Source organism: Suricata suricatta, chromosome 4 (assembly GCF_006229205.1).
Source record: "Suricata suricatta isolate VVHF042 chromosome 4, meerkat_22Aug2017_6uvM2_HiC, whole genome shotgun sequence".
In the NCBI taxonomy this organism is placed as follows: Eukaryota; Metazoa; Chordata; class Mammalia; order Carnivora; family Herpestidae; genus Suricata; species Suricata suricatta.
Genome location: NC_043703.1, coordinates 11,448,707 through 11,466,315, shown reverse-complemented (window position 1 = coordinate 11,466,315; position 17,609 = coordinate 11,448,707). Strand labels below are relative to the sequence as shown.

At 45.2% G+C, this 17,609-nt stretch overlaps 1 long non-coding RNA gene across 1 annotated transcript; it reads left to right on the top strand.

Moving 5' to 3' along the window:
• Nucleotides 1-302: 302 nt before the first annotated feature.
• On the top strand, nucleotides 303-16,709 carry LOC115290450. The gene is made up of 4 exons (XR_003908101.1): nucleotides 303-387; nucleotides 1,018-1,157; nucleotides 16,389-16,432; nucleotides 16,567-16,709. It is a non-coding gene; the product is annotated as an uncharacterized LOC115290450 (long non-coding RNA).
• Nucleotides 16,710-17,609: the final 900 nt, after the last annotated feature.

The window sequence follows — 17,609 nt, the reverse complement described above, 5'->3', positions numbered from 1 at the left end:
TTTTTTCTAATTTTTTTTAAGTTTATTTATTTATTTTGAGAGAGAGTGAGTGGAGGAGGGGCAGAGAGAGAGAATCCCATGCAGGCTTCATGCTCAGTGTGGAGCCCGATGTAGGGCTCAAACCCAAGAAACCATGAGATCATGACCTGAGCCGAAATCAAGAGTCAGACGCTTATTTGACCGAAACACGCAGGCACCCTAGAGATTATTTCTAAGACAGACTGTATTTATATTCCTGATATTTGGCGCGTTTAGTTACCTGTTCCTCTCTGCTGAACCCCACTAATGTCTTGCTAGGTCCAGCCTGTCTCTGCAGTAACGGAATCTAACCTTGCTGAGCACAAACCCAAACTGTATGCTGGGCACTAAATAAAGTCACCTGACAAGGTGAGAGACATCCCCTCCCCCACCCCCCTGCCACACACACCATGGGTTAGACCTAGATCAGTTTCTAGTTCTAGGACTAACCTCTGGAGGCATTGGCACTTCCTCCCATGGGGGATACGAGGTCCCAATAGGAGACAATATAAAATGTGAACGTTGACAGAAGCAAAGGAGTTCCCAGCTAGGAAAAACTGGTGAGAAAAGGAAGGTCTGAGAAAACATATCCAAAGAAGGAAATGAGAAATGCTGCTGAAAACAGCAGTTACAGGAAACAAAGCCTGGGGGATATTCAGGAAAGGAGAGCGTTGCTCATCTAAGTAGAATGAACAGTGTGCTAATGGCCTGAGGTGTCTGAAATTATACATTGGCTCCTGAATCTTTTATTTTGATTTTGTAAGTTTATTGGTAGGTAGGTAGGTATGTAATCTCTATGCCCAATGCGGGGCTCGAACTCATAACCAGGAGATCAAGAGTCGCACGCTCTTCTGACTGAGCCAACCAGGCGCCCCTGAATCTTGTATGTTTAATATCTAAGCCACTGTACTTAAATCTGGTTTGGAGCTAAGTACTTCTTCTAAGTGATTCTTTAAGAACCACTACCTGAAATGAACTATTCTACACTTTCCAAACCAGTTTTGAGAGCACTGGAGCTATTTGCCGGGTTTATGGTACTTCAAAAGGTCTTACTACAGTTCTGGTAATTGCATCTTTTATCGCTGCTGCTTCAAGTTCATCTGACCGGAACCCGCCCCAGTGTCCTAAAAGGAAACAAGGTCAGTCCGTGTGAAAAGTTTTGTTCTAAACATTTCAAAGTGTCTATTCTTGTTCTGTCAGTGGGGAGTTGAAGTGTAGGGACCTATGGGCAGTTTTTTTTTTTTTTTCACGTCATAGGTCAGAAACCGTAGTATTTTCTGCCTCTGAGCCAAAGAGAAGAAAGAAAAATGTGACACGAGTTTGGCCCCAGCCGCCTCCACTGAGCGACAGGGTCACGTCTTGGCCCCAAAGTGTGTCCTCTGGTCGTGATTTTTTTGGAACAGAGACGAGAGAGCGATGGACAGGGGTGAGGGTGGCAGTGATGTTCTCGGGGCAGAGAAAGGTCTGGGAGCAGAATTCCCGGCAGAAAACCTGGATTGGACACCTTCGCCGGAGCCAGGTCACCGCGGGGCAAAAACACTCCTCCATGAATTCAGGTTAATTGCTGCTAAAATTAAACTGGGTTTTCTTTCCTTTCTTTTTTTTTTTTTTTTTTGGTACTCTTTATTGTCACAAGGAAAAAAATCTAGGGAATTCTATAAAAAATATGTTCTGTCAAAAATGCAGTCCTTTGCACGTGTCCTCAGCAAACCTTTATGGCAGTGAGCTTTCTCCACCAGCAGGCTCAGACCTACCTCGTTTCTGAGCCAGTAATTATGAGGGTGGGAGTACATCTGTGTCTTTCCTCACTTCCAACATCATCACTACCAGACTGAGTCAAGAATGTGTTCGTCTTTGAAAGGCCTGGTACTTCCTGCGTGGAGCGTGGGCCTGTTTACAGGCTAAACTGTGTTCCCTCACAATACTTGGGTTGAAGTGCTACCTCCAGGAGCTCAGAAAGTGGTTGTATTTGGAGATAGGGCTTTTCAAGATGTAATTAAGCCCGAATAAGGTCATGAAGGTAGGTCCTAATCCCCTCAAGCTTTGCGTCTTTCGGAGGACAGATTACAACACGGGTACACACAGGGAAGATACAGGGACAAAACAGTCATCAACAAACCAAAGAGGGAGGCCCTAGCAGAAGCCAATCCTGCTGGCCTCTTCATCTTTGGCTTCCAGCTTCCAGAACTGGGAGGAAATCATCCTTTGTTGTTTCACGTTCCCCAGGCCACGGTACTTAGCTGTGGCGGCCCTAACAGACAGGGACGAACCCCACACGTTCATTCCCACCAAACACCAGCTCTTCTCTCCACCTCATTCAACAAGCCAGTGTGAATGGACCACGGCTGGGCTGGCTCTCTGTCCTGAGCCCGTCCCTTACACTAGGACTTGGCAGACTTTGCCCAGAGAGGGCCAGAGACTAACTATTCTAGACATGGAATGCCAAGAGGCAAAAGAGAGAGAAGATGATGTAGTTGTGATTATAAATGTAAGACGTTACACTTGCACATGTACAAAATGTTCATAGCAGCGATACGATAGCCAAAAGGTGAAAACAACTCAAAGGTTCATCAGTAAATGAATAAACAAAATGTGGTATATCCACACAACGGACTATTCTTCAGCCTGAAGAAGGAAATCCTGACACACGCTAAAACATGGATAAATCTTGAAAATATGCTAAGGGTCATTAGCCAGATACAAAAAGACAAATATTGTGTCATTCCACTTATTTGAGGTACTTAAGATAGGCAAATGTGTAGAGACACAAAGTAGGACAGTGGTACCAGGGCCTGGAGGGAGGAGGAAATGGAGAGAGAGTGTTTAATGGGTATAAGAGTTTCTGTTGAGGACAATGAAAAGGTCTGGAAATGGATAGTGGAATTTGTTACACAACATTGTGAACATAGGTAATGCCACGGAATTATACACACAAAAAGAGTTAAAATGTAAATTTTATGTTTGGTATAGTTTATGACCACCATTACAACAACAACAAAAAGGTTATTCCCCTTCCCCCAAATGTAATAATTTTAAAACATTAATACAGGGGCACCTGTATTTAACTCAGGTCAGTCGGTTAAGTGTATAACTTCCGATCAAGTTTTGATCTTGTGGTTCATGGGTTCAAGCCCCTCATCGGGGTCTGGACTGACAGCTCAGAGCCTGGAGCCTGCTTCAGATTCTGTGTCTGCCTCTCTCCCACTTGCACTCTGTCTCTCTCTGTCTCTGTCTCTGTCTCTGTCAAAAAATTAATAAAAATATTAAATACAAGGCCAGGGGTGGGGTGCAGGCGGGTCGGAGGGAGCAGACTGGCCCCCAGCCCGTAGCGTGACTACTCCTGCCTTAAACTGTTCAGCTAGGATTCACCTCTCTCCTCTATTTCAAGAGGTCTTCTCTAGACAGATCACCTGTAAGTGCCAACTTCTGGATTCCCCAATGCGAGGCGCTCTGGGTCAGGGTTTTACCCTTCTCCATCTCCCTCTGTTGCTCGATGCATGCAGACATCTCCAGATGCTTTAGGGCCTTATCCACTAAGGCTATGGATGGAGATGTGGGGAGGCTCTGCTTGGGGAATGAGTCCTCCGTGGAGGATACAAACAAATTAAAAAGCATGATTCTGGTTTTATGGTGACAGGACCACCCTTAATATCTGAAGTAAGAAAACTAAGCTCAATTCATTGCTGATATAACAAGGGAGGGGTATGCTGGCGAGGCCCGGTCTCCCTGTGCGGAGTAAAGTGTTGACTTACATATGGTTTTGGGAACACGAGCTCAGGGATAGGGAGACGTCAGGAGGCATAAGTGGGTTACCATCATCCGGAGAAGTGAAGTGTGGTTGCTAGCTGAGGTATTATTGATTGGTTGGCACTCAAGTGTGTTTATGAAAATGAGTCCACCTCTGATTGGCTTATTTTCATAAGATAGGGGTTGAACTAATTGGTTAGCTTGTAAACGCACGTTCATCAAGGCACGCTGTCATTGATCGATTGAGTGGATATAAAACCAGGTCTGGTGGCTACTTGTTACCATGGCTTCAGAACACTCAGGATTTCCCGAGGTCGGTAGGAACTTTTCAAGTCTCGTGTTTAATCTGTGTCACTGTCTCTCCAGCCATTAAATATCTTTGTTATCCTCCACGGCAAAGACTGCCAGTGCCTACCTCGTAGCCATTTTCCCCTTCTGCCTCACTAACAGAGCCGGCTCAGCCCCAAGTCACAGTGTTCCCTGACAACCTTGCGTATTAGCTTGACGATGTGACACAGTGCTACCCAATGAGATGTGAGCAGAATCACTGGGTGCTGCTGTGGGGAAATCTCCTTCAAAGGAAAGCAGAATCAGTAGGTATGTCCCTTTTCTGCTTCCTGCCTAGAAGGAATGTCTGAGGGGTAGAAGCCATCTTGGATCCCTGGAAACCAAAGCGACCCCCTAATGAGAGCAGAGAGAAAGAGAGAGAGGAAGAGAGAGATCCCGAACATGGTGAAGCTATCATATCAGCTCTGGACTTGCAGTTGGCCAAAAAACAAAATCAAAATCAAAAACAAATCCAAAACCTCGATTTGGTAGCCACCCTGAGCTGAATTTTCTGTTGCGTGTAGCCAAACCTATTTCTAAGTGATAAGCCTGCCATTCTGTTTTTTTCAATTTGTCACTTCGCAGTCATATCAGCGGCACCCATGCATATTCATTGCACAGCAGAGTTCTCAGCCCACCACGTGACACACTGTCACTATATAATTATCAAGTGTGCAATTCTCAAATGAGGTTTTTGTGCCTTGTGATGGGAGCAATAAGTACAAAATGTCATCTACAAAGTAATCATGCCCAAAAAAACTTAAATGGAATCCGATCATGAAGAAACTAGTTGACAAATTCCAGCTAGGAGACAATGTAAAACAACTCACCTGAACTCTTCCAGAAAGTTCTGCAAGACTAAACAATACACAATAAGGTGGAGAATTATTCTGGATTAAAAAAGACTAAACAAACATCACAACCAAATGCAATGTGTGAACGAACCTCAATCGAATCCTGTATCCAACAGCAAGAGATATCAGGGGCACCCAAGATGCCTGGACTTACCTGCCGGAAATCCTGAAGGCACCCAACAGTGGCCTGTGTGGCATGGAAAAGGTGTTTCTTCAGGGATAGATCCCCCACGCAATCCCACACAGACCACTCAGATCAGGAGAGGAGCTTGGGGAGTTGTGGGTTTGAAAACACTTTGTATGGCTGGGATACAGAATTCCAGGAGTTTCTTTCTTTTTTTTTTTTTTAAGTTTTGTTTGTGCAAGTAATCTTTACACCCCTTGTGCTGCCCAAACTCACCATCCCGAGATCAAGAGCCAGGCACCCCAATCCAGGAGTTTCTTTACAGTTCCAAGGATCAGTACAACCAGAGAGGCTTAGGAAAACTCTAAAATCTCTCAGACAGGTTCCTGCAGGGAGTGATGGAAACTTGGAACCAACACACGACAATCCCCCCACAAGTCTTGGAAGCCAGCAGCGCTGTTCGAGAGGTGAGGACCTGGAAAGCCTCACCAAGCCTGCAGCCTCACTCAGCCACTGCTGCCACTTGCCAGCGGGGTGCCAGGGCCGAAAGGAGGGGCGTGCCCGGGGTCCCTACAGCGCGCCGGAAGCATAAAATAACTACTGTGAAATGCTGTCACCCAGTGGGAGAGAAAGGGTGCTCGGGCCCCAGCACAGTGTTGGGGAGACAAGAAGAGACCAGGGTCCACTAGGGGGCGGTAGAGTACAGCGATTAGGGCACAGGCTTCGTCTAAGAGCCTGGAGCAGTCCTGGCTTCTCCACGCAGCGGTTAGGTGACCTAAAGCTGGTCACAACCTGTCAGAGTTTTCGTGTCCTCATCAGTAATAGGGAGATGAGAACAGAGTTTAAAACGGAAGTGTGTTCTGGTTAACGCATGTGACTGGCATATTGTAAACACTGGGTTAGTATCAGCTATAATTACCATCCACTGTTGCGGGGGAGGGGTCCCTCTGCACGCGTGCATCTCGGGGGGTACGTGTGCAGCAGGGCAGATGGGGACACAGGCTCGCTGGAACTCCGGGGCGAGGCCTGGAAAATGCTGTTCACAAAGTTGAGTTGAGGAATGAATCACCAAGTAGACACATGACACACCAGGCCAGGGGCCACCTACCCATTCCCTTCCCGCCTTAACCTTGTTTTTGGCCCTTTTAAAACATATTCCACGGTGGTCAAATACACATAATACAAAATTCACCACCTTAATCATGTTTAAGTGTACGTTCCATGGCATAAAGTACATTCATCACCAACATCCATCTGCAAACATTTTGCTTTTTTTTAAGTTTATTTATTTTGAGACAAAGAAAGAGAGAGAGAGAGTGCAATCCAGGGGAAGGGCAGAGAGAAAGAGAGAGAGAAAGAGAATCCCAAGCAGGCTCCACATTGCCAGCACAGAGCCGGATGCTGGGCTTGAACTCATGAACTCCTAAGAGTTGGGGCTTAACTGACTGAGCCACTCAGGCACCCCCCACAGAACATTTTGCATCTTGCAAAACTGAAACTCTGTACCCATTCAACAATAACTTCCCATTTCCCCTCCTGGCTGCCCCTGGCAACCACATTCTATTTTCTGTCTCTATAAATTTGACTACTCTAGAGAAGTCATATAAACAGTCTTTTTTTTAATAACTGGCTTATGTATGTTCTCGTGGTTCATTCATGTTGTAACATGTGTGAGAAGTTCCTCATTTTTAAGGCTGAATTATTATAATAATAATACATGACGTGTATATACTGCATTTTGTTTATCCACTTGTTGGGTCAATGGGATAGACTTTTGGTTCCTTTTGAACCAGATGGCCCACCAGGGCTATTCTGGAAGAGGTTTTACAACCAAAGGAATCAGTGGTTGACCCCTGGAAAGAAAAGAAACCTCCAATATGGAAAAAGGCCTAGGAGAACAAGAGGTGATTTGCGGACAAGGGAGCAGAGAAATTCAGCCAGGGTAAGACCCACAAGTATATAGTCTCTAAATGTCCTTCACATGGTTGAGAGGTGGCCCATGACGGTCACTGCCTCTCAGTTCCAAACCCATGCCTCTCCACGTGGCTTCATGATGCTAGGCTGAGACCCTGCAAACCACACATTGGGCTCTACCAGCTAGAGGTGCTGCGGGAGGGCTGCAAGACTAGGGAAGAAGGAGGGCCCTGTGACCTCCTTTCTGCTTGTGACTCCCCAGCAAAGGCCTCTCCAACGACAAGGGGCACTGCCTTCCGGTAGGAGCAGACGAATCCGGTTTCCAGGGGCTCCAACACGTGCAGAGGCAGGTTTATTGCTCCTGACCATCACCAACCGGCCAGTACACCCTTCTCTGAGGGCTGGGAGCACTCCTCTAGGTGGTAAGGTTTTAGTCACTCCAACCACTTTCCTTGGTTTGTGTAGCCCGAGAGGGGAGGTGGTGGCTCCCACCTCTGTGAGCTCGGAGTTGTCCTGGAGTAGCTTAGCAAGTCTATATTTCATTCCCTCTTTTCATTATTGCTATGGTTTTGTCTTCTGACTGGATTGCAACCGATGCACCGCCCTCCCCCCCACCTCTGCACAACCAAGATTTCAAAACTTTAATGTCTTCCGGGCCCCGTGTTTCTAGACCCCTCCCTCTAGTAAGGAGGACCCGGCCTCCTGCTTCCTCCAGAAAATTAAAGCTGGTGAGGTGACCTTAAACGTGCCTCCTCCAACACCAACCAATTTAAAAATTTCTAGAGCCAATTTCCCTTTTCCCAGTGTCAGAGGATAAAGCATCTTCTTTCTGTTTAGTTCCAAATCTTTCATAGGTGCTTTTGAGCCCAACCCCTCCAATGTCCCCTATTCTGCTCTCAATTCTTAATATGCTCTTTTCTATGGCAAAGCTCTCTGGGAAGCTGAGGACAGGTGAGAGGTTGGCTGATACTCTTGTCCTCTCTCTTGACAACCACATCCATATTTCCCCCAGAGCGTGGCTACCCAAGTCTGAGTTCCCAGACACGCTCTGCATTTCCAGAATCTAGCACAGGGCCAGGCAGGGAGGAGGCAGGGAGAGGACATTAGTAGGTGTTTGTTGAATGGGTACGGTAGATGGAGGGGTTGTTCTTTACTGCTTGCTGCAGGAGTCAGTGAGTGGGTGGGGTTCTGCGGGGAGCAGAGGTCATGACACATCCTGGGGCCAAGCGGGCCGTCCTTGGACCCCCCGCACCGGAGTCACTCGGGAGGTTTTTAAAAGTGCTGACTCAAAACCAACTGGAGGATATCCAAGGGACATGGGAGCCAAAGCTTCCCGGGGCCGAAGTTGAAATAATTTGAGCAAGAAAACAAAGTAGTATTGGGTTATGACCGGAAGTATGAAATACATTTCCATGAGTCTATACTGATGTAAACAAATGGTTGAATAAATAAATTTGGGAGAAAAGACAAATCTCCCTTGCAGAAGAATTCCAAGTAGTTTATGTACACACTACATCTTCAGAGGGTGGAACAGAACTGCCTGATCTAGTGTGGGCTGCCCATAGGGACTTCCTTCCAGAAAGGACAGTATGAAAGGGGCGGCAGGTAATTTTACAGTGGAGAAGCCTGACTAGTATGACCTCAACCAGGTGATCAAGGTCAACAAGAGCAGTGATGAGCCAGACTGATAGCATGTATACTTGATACTGTGTGATGAAAACAGCATTTTGCCTTTGGGGTATTTTCCTCAACAATCTATAACTTCCATCTTACCATGAGAAAAACACCAGACAGGTTCTAATAAAGATATAATACCCTGCAGGCTTCTTGACCAATAGTCCTCAAAATTGCCAAGAAAACAAAGAAAGTCATCAAATCGTCATGGTCAAGGGGCGCCTGGGTGGCTCGGTCAGTTAAGTGTCCGACTTTGGCTCAGGTTATGGTCTCATGGTTCATGGATTTGAGCCCCGTGTCGGGCTCTGTGCTGACAGCTCAGAGCCTGAAGCCTGCTTCAGATTCTGTGTCTCCTCACTCTCTAAAAAATAAATAAGATTAAAAAAAAACCCAACAAACCTGTCACAGTCAAGAAAAGCCTAAAGAGACATGACAACTAAATGTAATGGGCCACCTGGATAGGATCCTGGAATGGAAAAAGGGCAAGAGGTAAAAACTAAGGAAATCTTAATAAAGTATGGCCTTTAGTTCATATAATGTATCAATATTAGTTTGCCACAAACAGACCAGAGTAATGTAAGACGCTAATGACAGGGAAACGGGCTGTAGGGGTTATGGGAATTCTTTGTACTATCTTCTCAATTTTTCTGCAAATCTAAAGCTGTTCCAAAAAATGAAGACTACTAAAAATTTTGTTTTTTTTTAATGCAAATTCCTGGGCCTCCCCTCAGAATCTCAAGTAATGAGCCTCAGGACTCTGATTGTAAGCAGGTATTCCATTGGTTTTGTGCCCACTAATGTCTGAAAATGTGTCTTAGAGACTCTCTGCTCAGAGATATAGAGAGCCCTTGCTGACTGTGGTTTGGACCCATGCCACCATGCTGCCCGACTCCAAGGTCACCGCTGATACCACGCCCAATTTACAACAGGAATGGCCCCCCGGGCACTGCGGAGGCGACCTGTGGCATGTGTGGCCTTTCCGCAGCATTATTTTGATCTGTCTACATATATTAATGTGAGCCAATGTCTAACAATTGGGAAATTCTTTATTAAGGTCTGAAACTCCGGGCTGCATTTCCCTTTTCCCCATTCCCTCATGGCGTCCCAAGCAGAGCTTAGGAATCCTCAGCTCTTTGGATGGGACATGTGCTGCTCACGTCAACACGCTCTCTACCTCTCCTTCTGGCTCCTAACTCCGCGCAGGCTGCTATGAGATGCCTGTTTTGTCAACTTTCTTTTTTATGAAAACAACCAACCAACCAAAAACAGTTCTCTGTATCTGGGTCACTATCAAAAGAGGGAAGAGGAAAGACAAATCAAGTAAGCCTGTGTGGTTTTTTTTAAATTTTTATTTCATTTTTTGAGAAAGAGTGTGTGTGTGTGTGTGTGTGTGTGTGTGTACAAGTGATCAGAGGGCAACGAGAGAGAAAGAGTGGGGGAGGGAGAAGCGGGGGCTCACCTGAAGCAGAGGGCGAACTCACCCGATGCAGGACTCGAACTCATGAATGGTGAGATCATGACTTGAGCTGAAGTCAGATGCTTAACCAACTGATCCTGTGTTTTTGAACACTTGGAAAAAGTACTTTCTTTTGTGTCAGTGGGAGAATATTACTGTGTGATTAGCGTGCAAGCTAGGTGTGCCCGTTGATTGCTTATGCCCAGCCTGCTTCCCTACATGAGGCCCCTGTGGACGTTTGAGGCATCCTTTGGATCTGAGGCCAGTGAGAGATGCTGCAGAGATAAAGAGACCAGAGAGGGGTCCTGGAGGGGGGGGAGGAGGAGGAGGAGGAGGAGGAGGAGGAGGAGGAGGAGGAGGAGGAGGGGGAGGAGGAGGAGGAGGAGGAGGAGGAGGGGAACTCTCCTTCCCTCTGTTAGCCCTTAGCGCACCCTGGGAACACCACGGAGAGAGCAGCCAAGCCGGAAACCGCATTCCTGGGACCTTCATCAAATGGCGGATCACACTGTTCTGATTCTTCATTGCTAATTACGGCTTTAGGAACGAGCTGTCTCATGAGAATTCTGGCACAAATAGGCTCAATGTTGAGAACCGTTCTAACCTCCGTGCCAATGTTCAGAGTATAATTACGGAAATGATCATGATAATAATTGCAAGAGCTTACCAAGGGCAGGACCTGTCCTACGTGGTGGTGGTGTCATTTTTAGCTTTTTAAAAATGTTAACATATTTTTGAGAGAGAAAGAGAGGCAATGTATGAGCAGGGGAGAGGCAGAGAGAGAGAGAGACACAGAATCCGAAGCAGGCTCCAGGCTCTGAGCTGTCAGCTAGACGGGGAAGGGGGGGGGGGGGGGGTGCTCAAACTCACGAACATCTAGGTGATGACCTGAGCAGAAGTTGGATGCTTAACTTGCTGTTTTCAATGTATTAAGTTATTTAATGCTCAGAAGACCCCTAGAGGCAGGTATTATTACTGCCATCGCTCCCCAGTACAGATGAGGAAAGGAAGGGCCTTCAGGAGCCGTTCAGGGGATGTGCACTTAGTTGATACAGAGTGAGATACGAGGCCAGACCTCAGGCTCTGGGCGCTTCCCGGCTGCACGCACCGCCCCAGCTCTCCCGAGAACTGGAACAAATACCTAGAGTCGCTCAACAACTACAGTATATCGACGTGCCATAAAAAACAACGAAGACATAATTACCTATTTTGATTTTATGTATGTAACATATTTGTGTTCACATTTTAAGATGATAATGTACAACATATGGTAACAGTATACAAATCATGTTTTTAAATGTTTATTTTTGAGAGAGAGACAGAACATGAGTGGCAGAGGAGCAGAGAGAGAGAGGGGGACACAGAGTCTGAAGCAGGCTCCAGGCTCTGAGCTGTCAGCACAGAGCTTGATGCGGGGCTTGAATCCATAAACCAGGAGATCCTGACCTGAGCCGAAGTTGGAGGCTTAAGTGACTGAGCCACCCAGGTGCCCTCAAATAATTTCTTTTAAATAGAATTATTGATAAAAGGCCCTGATCTTTCCATGTTTGGCATGATGGACTGCTAGCTAGAATTTATATAAACTACGAGAAATAAAAAGTTGTTCTATTAGTTAGCTTGAAATAATGTTTTATTTTTCTTTATTGTTTTTTTCTTTCAAGATTTTATTTAAATTCAAGTTAGTTAACATATAGTGCACTATTTGTTTCAGGGGGAGAACTTAGTGATTCATCCCTGAACACCCAGTGCTCATCACAAGTGCCTTCCTTAATGTCCGTCACCCCTTGAACCCATCCCCCCACCTCTCCTCCGACAGCCCGCAGTTTGCTCTCCAGAGTGGAGTCTCTCTTATGGTTTGCCTCCCTTGCTGTTTTTGTCTTATTTTATTTTTACTTCCCTTCCCCTATGTTCATTGTTTCCTTTCTTAAATTCCACATATGAGTGGATATGTGGTATTTGTCTTTTCCTGACTGACTTACTTCGCTTAGCATAATACACTCTAGTTCCATCCACGTCATTGCAAACAGCAAGATTTCACTCTTTTCGATGGCTGAGTGATAGTATGAAATAAGTTTTAAAATGATACCTTTTATCCTAAGGATTCATGTGGATTATTTTCCTCATAGAGCTATAGATCTTACAGATCTATGGTTTATTAGCAGTTTGTGTTAGAATCTCTTTTCCTTTCCTTTAGGAAGTCTGGAATAAGAAATTAGACCTTGTCAGTTTTCACCACAAAGATGTCATGATCATTGACATTTTATGCCTCTGTTTTGTACATAGAGTCACACATACTTTTTAAGCTCTGTGTGTAAGAATATATGGAAAATTGGCAAGAATTCAAAAAAAAGAACAAAAATAATCAAAGGGTTGAAAAGTTACAGAAATATTTAGTCTGGAGAAAAGAAGGCAAAAGGTGTTTGAAAAACTCACTTCTGAGATGACTAACAAATCAGGAGGATGCTGAACAGATGTTCTAGCCATTAGGAGGCTGGTGGCACCGGTCTGGTTAAGGACACTACGCAGAGGAACTGGAAGGGAATAAAATAGGGGCGCCAGGACCGTGTCTTAATGAGCACTGGGCGTGTTGCACTGGGAGAGTGCAGGAGCGCAGAAGCGGGGTTTATTGAAGGACACTCAGCCTGGAGGGACATGGGGTTGTAGGGATCATCCAGGCTTGGTGTCAGGATCTGCCCACTCTGATGAGCGTTCCTCCTCCTCGGAGGCAGACTTGCTCATGCAGAGTCTAAGGCCCAGTCGGCCTGGCCTGTGGCACAGGGCAGAACCTTCTTGGCCTGCACGTGTGGACAGACCACTATCTGCTGGTTCAGAAAACTCAGCTTGTTATTCTCTTATATCTTTTTGGCCATCGGTAGGGTCCTCATTGCTGAATAATTCCTTATAAATAAATATTCCAATCCCATGTTTATGTCCATAAGGACATAAATAATTGCCAAATTGGGACAATCACGTTTCTTTAAGCTTATAACCAACCTCGGTTTCTATCATACACAATATCTCTGAACCAACGTCAAGGGAAATGTTAAAGCCCCTTATTAACACGGCTCTACCAGTAGAGGTTCTGAGATTTTCCTAGAACATAATTTATCTTTTTTTAATGTATTTATTTATTTTTGGTAATCTCTACATCCAACATGGGACTTGAACTCATGACCCTGAGATCAAGAGTCTCATGCTCTTCTGACTGAGCCAGCCAGGAGATCCAGAACATGACTCATCTTGCAATGGTTTTGGAAATCCTTTGTTCCTACTTGTGTGCACTACCCATTCATTGGGGTGTGAGGTAGATGCTGGATAGGGACAACCTGAAGCCCATCCACTTGTCAGAAGTAAGTAAGGAGCAAGTGTGGCTCCATGCTTCCTTCCCCTCATTCATCTCATCCAGTTGAATATATTGAAGCCCTACTGTGTGCCAATCGCTGTGCAAAGCCTTCGGGAAACAACAGAAACACTGGCACTGCAACTACTTGCAGTTGTGTGAAGAGGACAGGCAGTCACACAGTGACCACAAAGTATGTGTCCCTGCTCTGATAAAGGAATGCAGTGCCCCAGGTGCAGCAAGGAGCCCAAATGAATGGAATTCAGCCCCATCACGGAGAAGTGGACGGGAACCTCTCAAATCTCTCTTACCTGACATCAGAATTGGTCCTAGTGACTGGACCACAGCTTCATCTGCACGGAGTTCAAGATGAGTCATGACTATGAAAGAGATGGGTACAGGGGAAGGGGGGAGGTTGGAGCCAGGTGAGGGAGGGAGTGACAGTTTCTCCTTGAATGTTGCATAACCTGAACTTGAAGCAATTTTAGACTTGGTGGAGTCATGGGCGGAAAGATTGTATCGATGCAGGTTTTGGTTCCTGATCTTAACACCATATATATGGCATAAGAGATCAAAGAAATGGTCATCTTTGGGCAATGGTGTTGCTATAAATAACATGACGAACTGAGTCCCTGTGCTGGCGGCACAGATGTAAAATCGCAGCATAGCTTTTACCTCAGTGGAAATTAAGAAAGTGCAAAGGAAAACAGGTGAATCACAGATGAAAGAAGAAATTCTAAAATATGAATTAAAGAGAAAAGCGGAGTGTTGCCTGGGACTGTTAGAGAAAAGCCCACAAACTGGGTGGCTCCGGACAACCGGACGTTAGTGCCTCACAGACCGAGAGGCGACCAGTCGGAATCCAGGAGTCGGCAGGGCCGCGTCCCCGCCGCCGGCGCGTGCAGCCCGGGCCCTCCCTCGCCGGTCCGGCTTCCGGGGTTTTGCTGGCCACCCTGGGTGCTCTTGGCTTGCAGAGCCGGCTCTTCGACCGCTGCTTCCGTTACCACATGGCATCGTCCCTGGGTCTGCATGAGTCTCTCCGTATAAAGAGAGAAGTCACACTGGATAGGGTCCTATCCTGCTCCTAATGACCTCGTCAAACAGGTTACGTCTGCAGTGACTCAATTTGCTAATAAGGTCACCTTCTGAGTTACTAGGGGTAGGAATTCAATGTACTTTTTTTTGGTTACACAATTCAACTAATAACTCTGAGAGAGTTGAAGATGTAGATAAAAGAGAGCCCTGAACTTAGTTTTCCATAAAAATTAGAAGGGCTAAAATCAACCAAAATTAAGAAGTGGCATCTGATATCTGGTAGTCAATTAGCTTTTAGTGCTTTGCTTTATATTTCCAGTTTATTTTCTGAAATTTAGGAACAGAATAATCCTATATGTGTACAACTATGAATATTCTAACCTTCTGTGTCTCCTGTTATGTAATATACCTAAAAACAAGGTATAAGACGAGGTCTTATATGTAATGTAATCTGATGTATAATTTTGAAGATGACCTAAGACTGCATTATGTATATTCACATTAGACTATTCAAAACCTAACTACCTTCTGTCAGACGCATGCACAGCATAAATGGCGTCCATCTAGCACAATGGCTCTCAATCCTAAGTGGCCCAACCCTCACTTTTATAACAAATATTCTGCAATTTTGCCTTTAATATCCTTAATGAAACTCAAGGAAAATATGCTACACATAATTTTAATAATCATTATAACACCCTCATGGTGATATAAAGAACCAAAGGAAAGAAATTTATAATGAAATAATACATATTTTGATCTGTAGGCGTTGGGGTGCAAGGATAGCTTGCATCCACCTATAAATATGTTAGTTTGTACAATATAGAGCAGGAAGGAGAGGGGCGCCTGGGGAGCTCAGTCAGTTGAGCGTCTGACTTTGGCTCAGGTCACGATCTCATGGCTTGTGGGTTCAAACCCCACCTGGGACTCTGTACTGACAGCTCAGTCTGGAGCCCCTTTGGATTCTGTGTCTCTTTCTCTTTCTGCCCTTCTCCTGCTCACACTCTGTCTCTTTCTCCTTCAAAAATAAACATTAAAAAATTTTTTTAAAAGAAAGTAGGGAGATGAGAAACGATGCCACACAGGATGTACAGAAAAATGAAAGGGCAGAAGGAAGCACAGCAGAATAAAAGCTAGTGCAGGACAGGCAAGTCCATGTCTGCTACAGACCAGATATGTTTATACGGACACAAGAAAGGGAGGTAACCTTAACCTAGCTCCTGACAAAGAGCAGATGGTCTGGGTGGAGAAGACGAGGACGTGTGCTTGTCTCACAAATGTGACAGGTTCTATATGAATGATTTAAAAATACTTTCCTGTGTTGGCTTGGAAGGGGTAGTGATGAAGCCGGACAGAAAACTGATCTGCTGTTCTGAAATGCCACCACATGTTAGGGCATGAGCTCCATCTCTAGGACTTAGATCCAGGAGACCACAGCCTTTGATACATGATGGAAAACACAGACAAATCTGAAAAAGAAAAAGCTCTAGAGAAATAAGGTGGTGGACTGGGGTGGGTCCTGGAGGAAGACGCTGGGGGGGGGGGCGGGCAGCACGGCAAACCAGCCCTATCATTTCCCAAATAAAGCCCCACAGCTTAACTTTCATATGCGAATTCCTCAGCGGAGTTCCTTGTCATTGTGCCATGAACACCTGAAACCCACAGAGGCTTGCCCTGTCCCCACAAGCTCACATGGTGGCCTGCACGTGGGGAGAACCCGCACAGCTTGCAGAGAGCTGGGAGGGGGTGACAGGATCCGGGCTCAGTACCCCAGCCCCCTCTGCTCTGGCGGGATGACCTGGGGGCACTGGCTCTGCTTCCTGCAGTTGGATAATCCGTCTCTACTGGCTTCCAGGCTTCCTTTCTCGGCTCACTCACCACTCTCCCGCTGGTCTTCCCTAGGACGGCATCCAGACAACCTGAAACTGTCTCCAGGTCCGCTTTTGGTGAGGCCCAAGCTAAAACAGATGGTGCTAATCTGAAATGTGTTTTTTTTAAAATTAATTGATGAAACTTAATGAGGTTCTGATTCTGGTAAAAGAAATTTCAAATGTTCCATTACATTTTGTTGCTTTTGCAGGAATTGTTCCACTGCACTGAAACGCTCTTCACTTAGATATGCAGTTGGGAATACTGTAATAAATCACGTTAAAGAAGGACACCCCCCATTAAATCACGTTTTAGCTCATTTAACATTTCCTGCAAATTGGCTATTATGTTGCATTATTTTCAAATGGATTAATCATCTAATCTGATATAACAAATCCACAATGATCTTTAGACATAATCATGATATGTTTTTAAGTAGCACAAAAATTAGCAATATAATCTCAAACCAGTATTTCAGACCTACCGACTCGTAGCTGCTACAGATACTGGAGCTCTAAGAATTCTGGGGAAGAAAGCATCTCTTAAAATGATAAGTTTGCTGGGGCACCTGGGTGGCTCAGTCAGTTAAGCGACTGACCTCAGCTCAGGTCATGATCTCGAAGTTCATGGGTTCGAGCCCTGTGTCAGGTTCTGTGCTGAACAGCTTGGAACCTGGAGCCTGCTTCAGATTCTGTGTCTTCCTCTCTCTCTGCCCCTCCCCCACCTACACTCTGTCTCTCTCTTTCTCTTTCTCAAAAGTAAATAAATATTAAAAAGTTTTAAAAAATAAAATCTTAAGTTGAAAAATTTCACAGTTCCTTCCTCTTTAGTAATCTCAATCTCAATTGCTTAAAGTTTAAAGACTTCATTTAACATTTGATACATGGGATATGTATGTCAAATCACTTTGTAATATTTTGATATCACTATTTTTCATTGATTGAAGTAAAGATTGCATGTTAGTTTCAAAGAATAAATAAAATGTTTTAAAGCAATTTTCTTTGGAATACTGTCTTCTTTCCACATGTAGTATTAAGTGGTCAAACTCCTTTTCAGGCACTGCCAAGATTGCAAAATAATCTTTTCTTCAATAGCACTGACAGGATTCATTGGTGTGTGGGTCCTTCACTGAGATTTCTGGTGACTGCAGCCGTCAATGAGTAATTCAATGACTTGCTAACATGGCTGTTGCTACTCTTCAGTTGTTTATCAACCCGTGGGACCCACTGACTGTGGTTGCTGCCGCATCTGTGT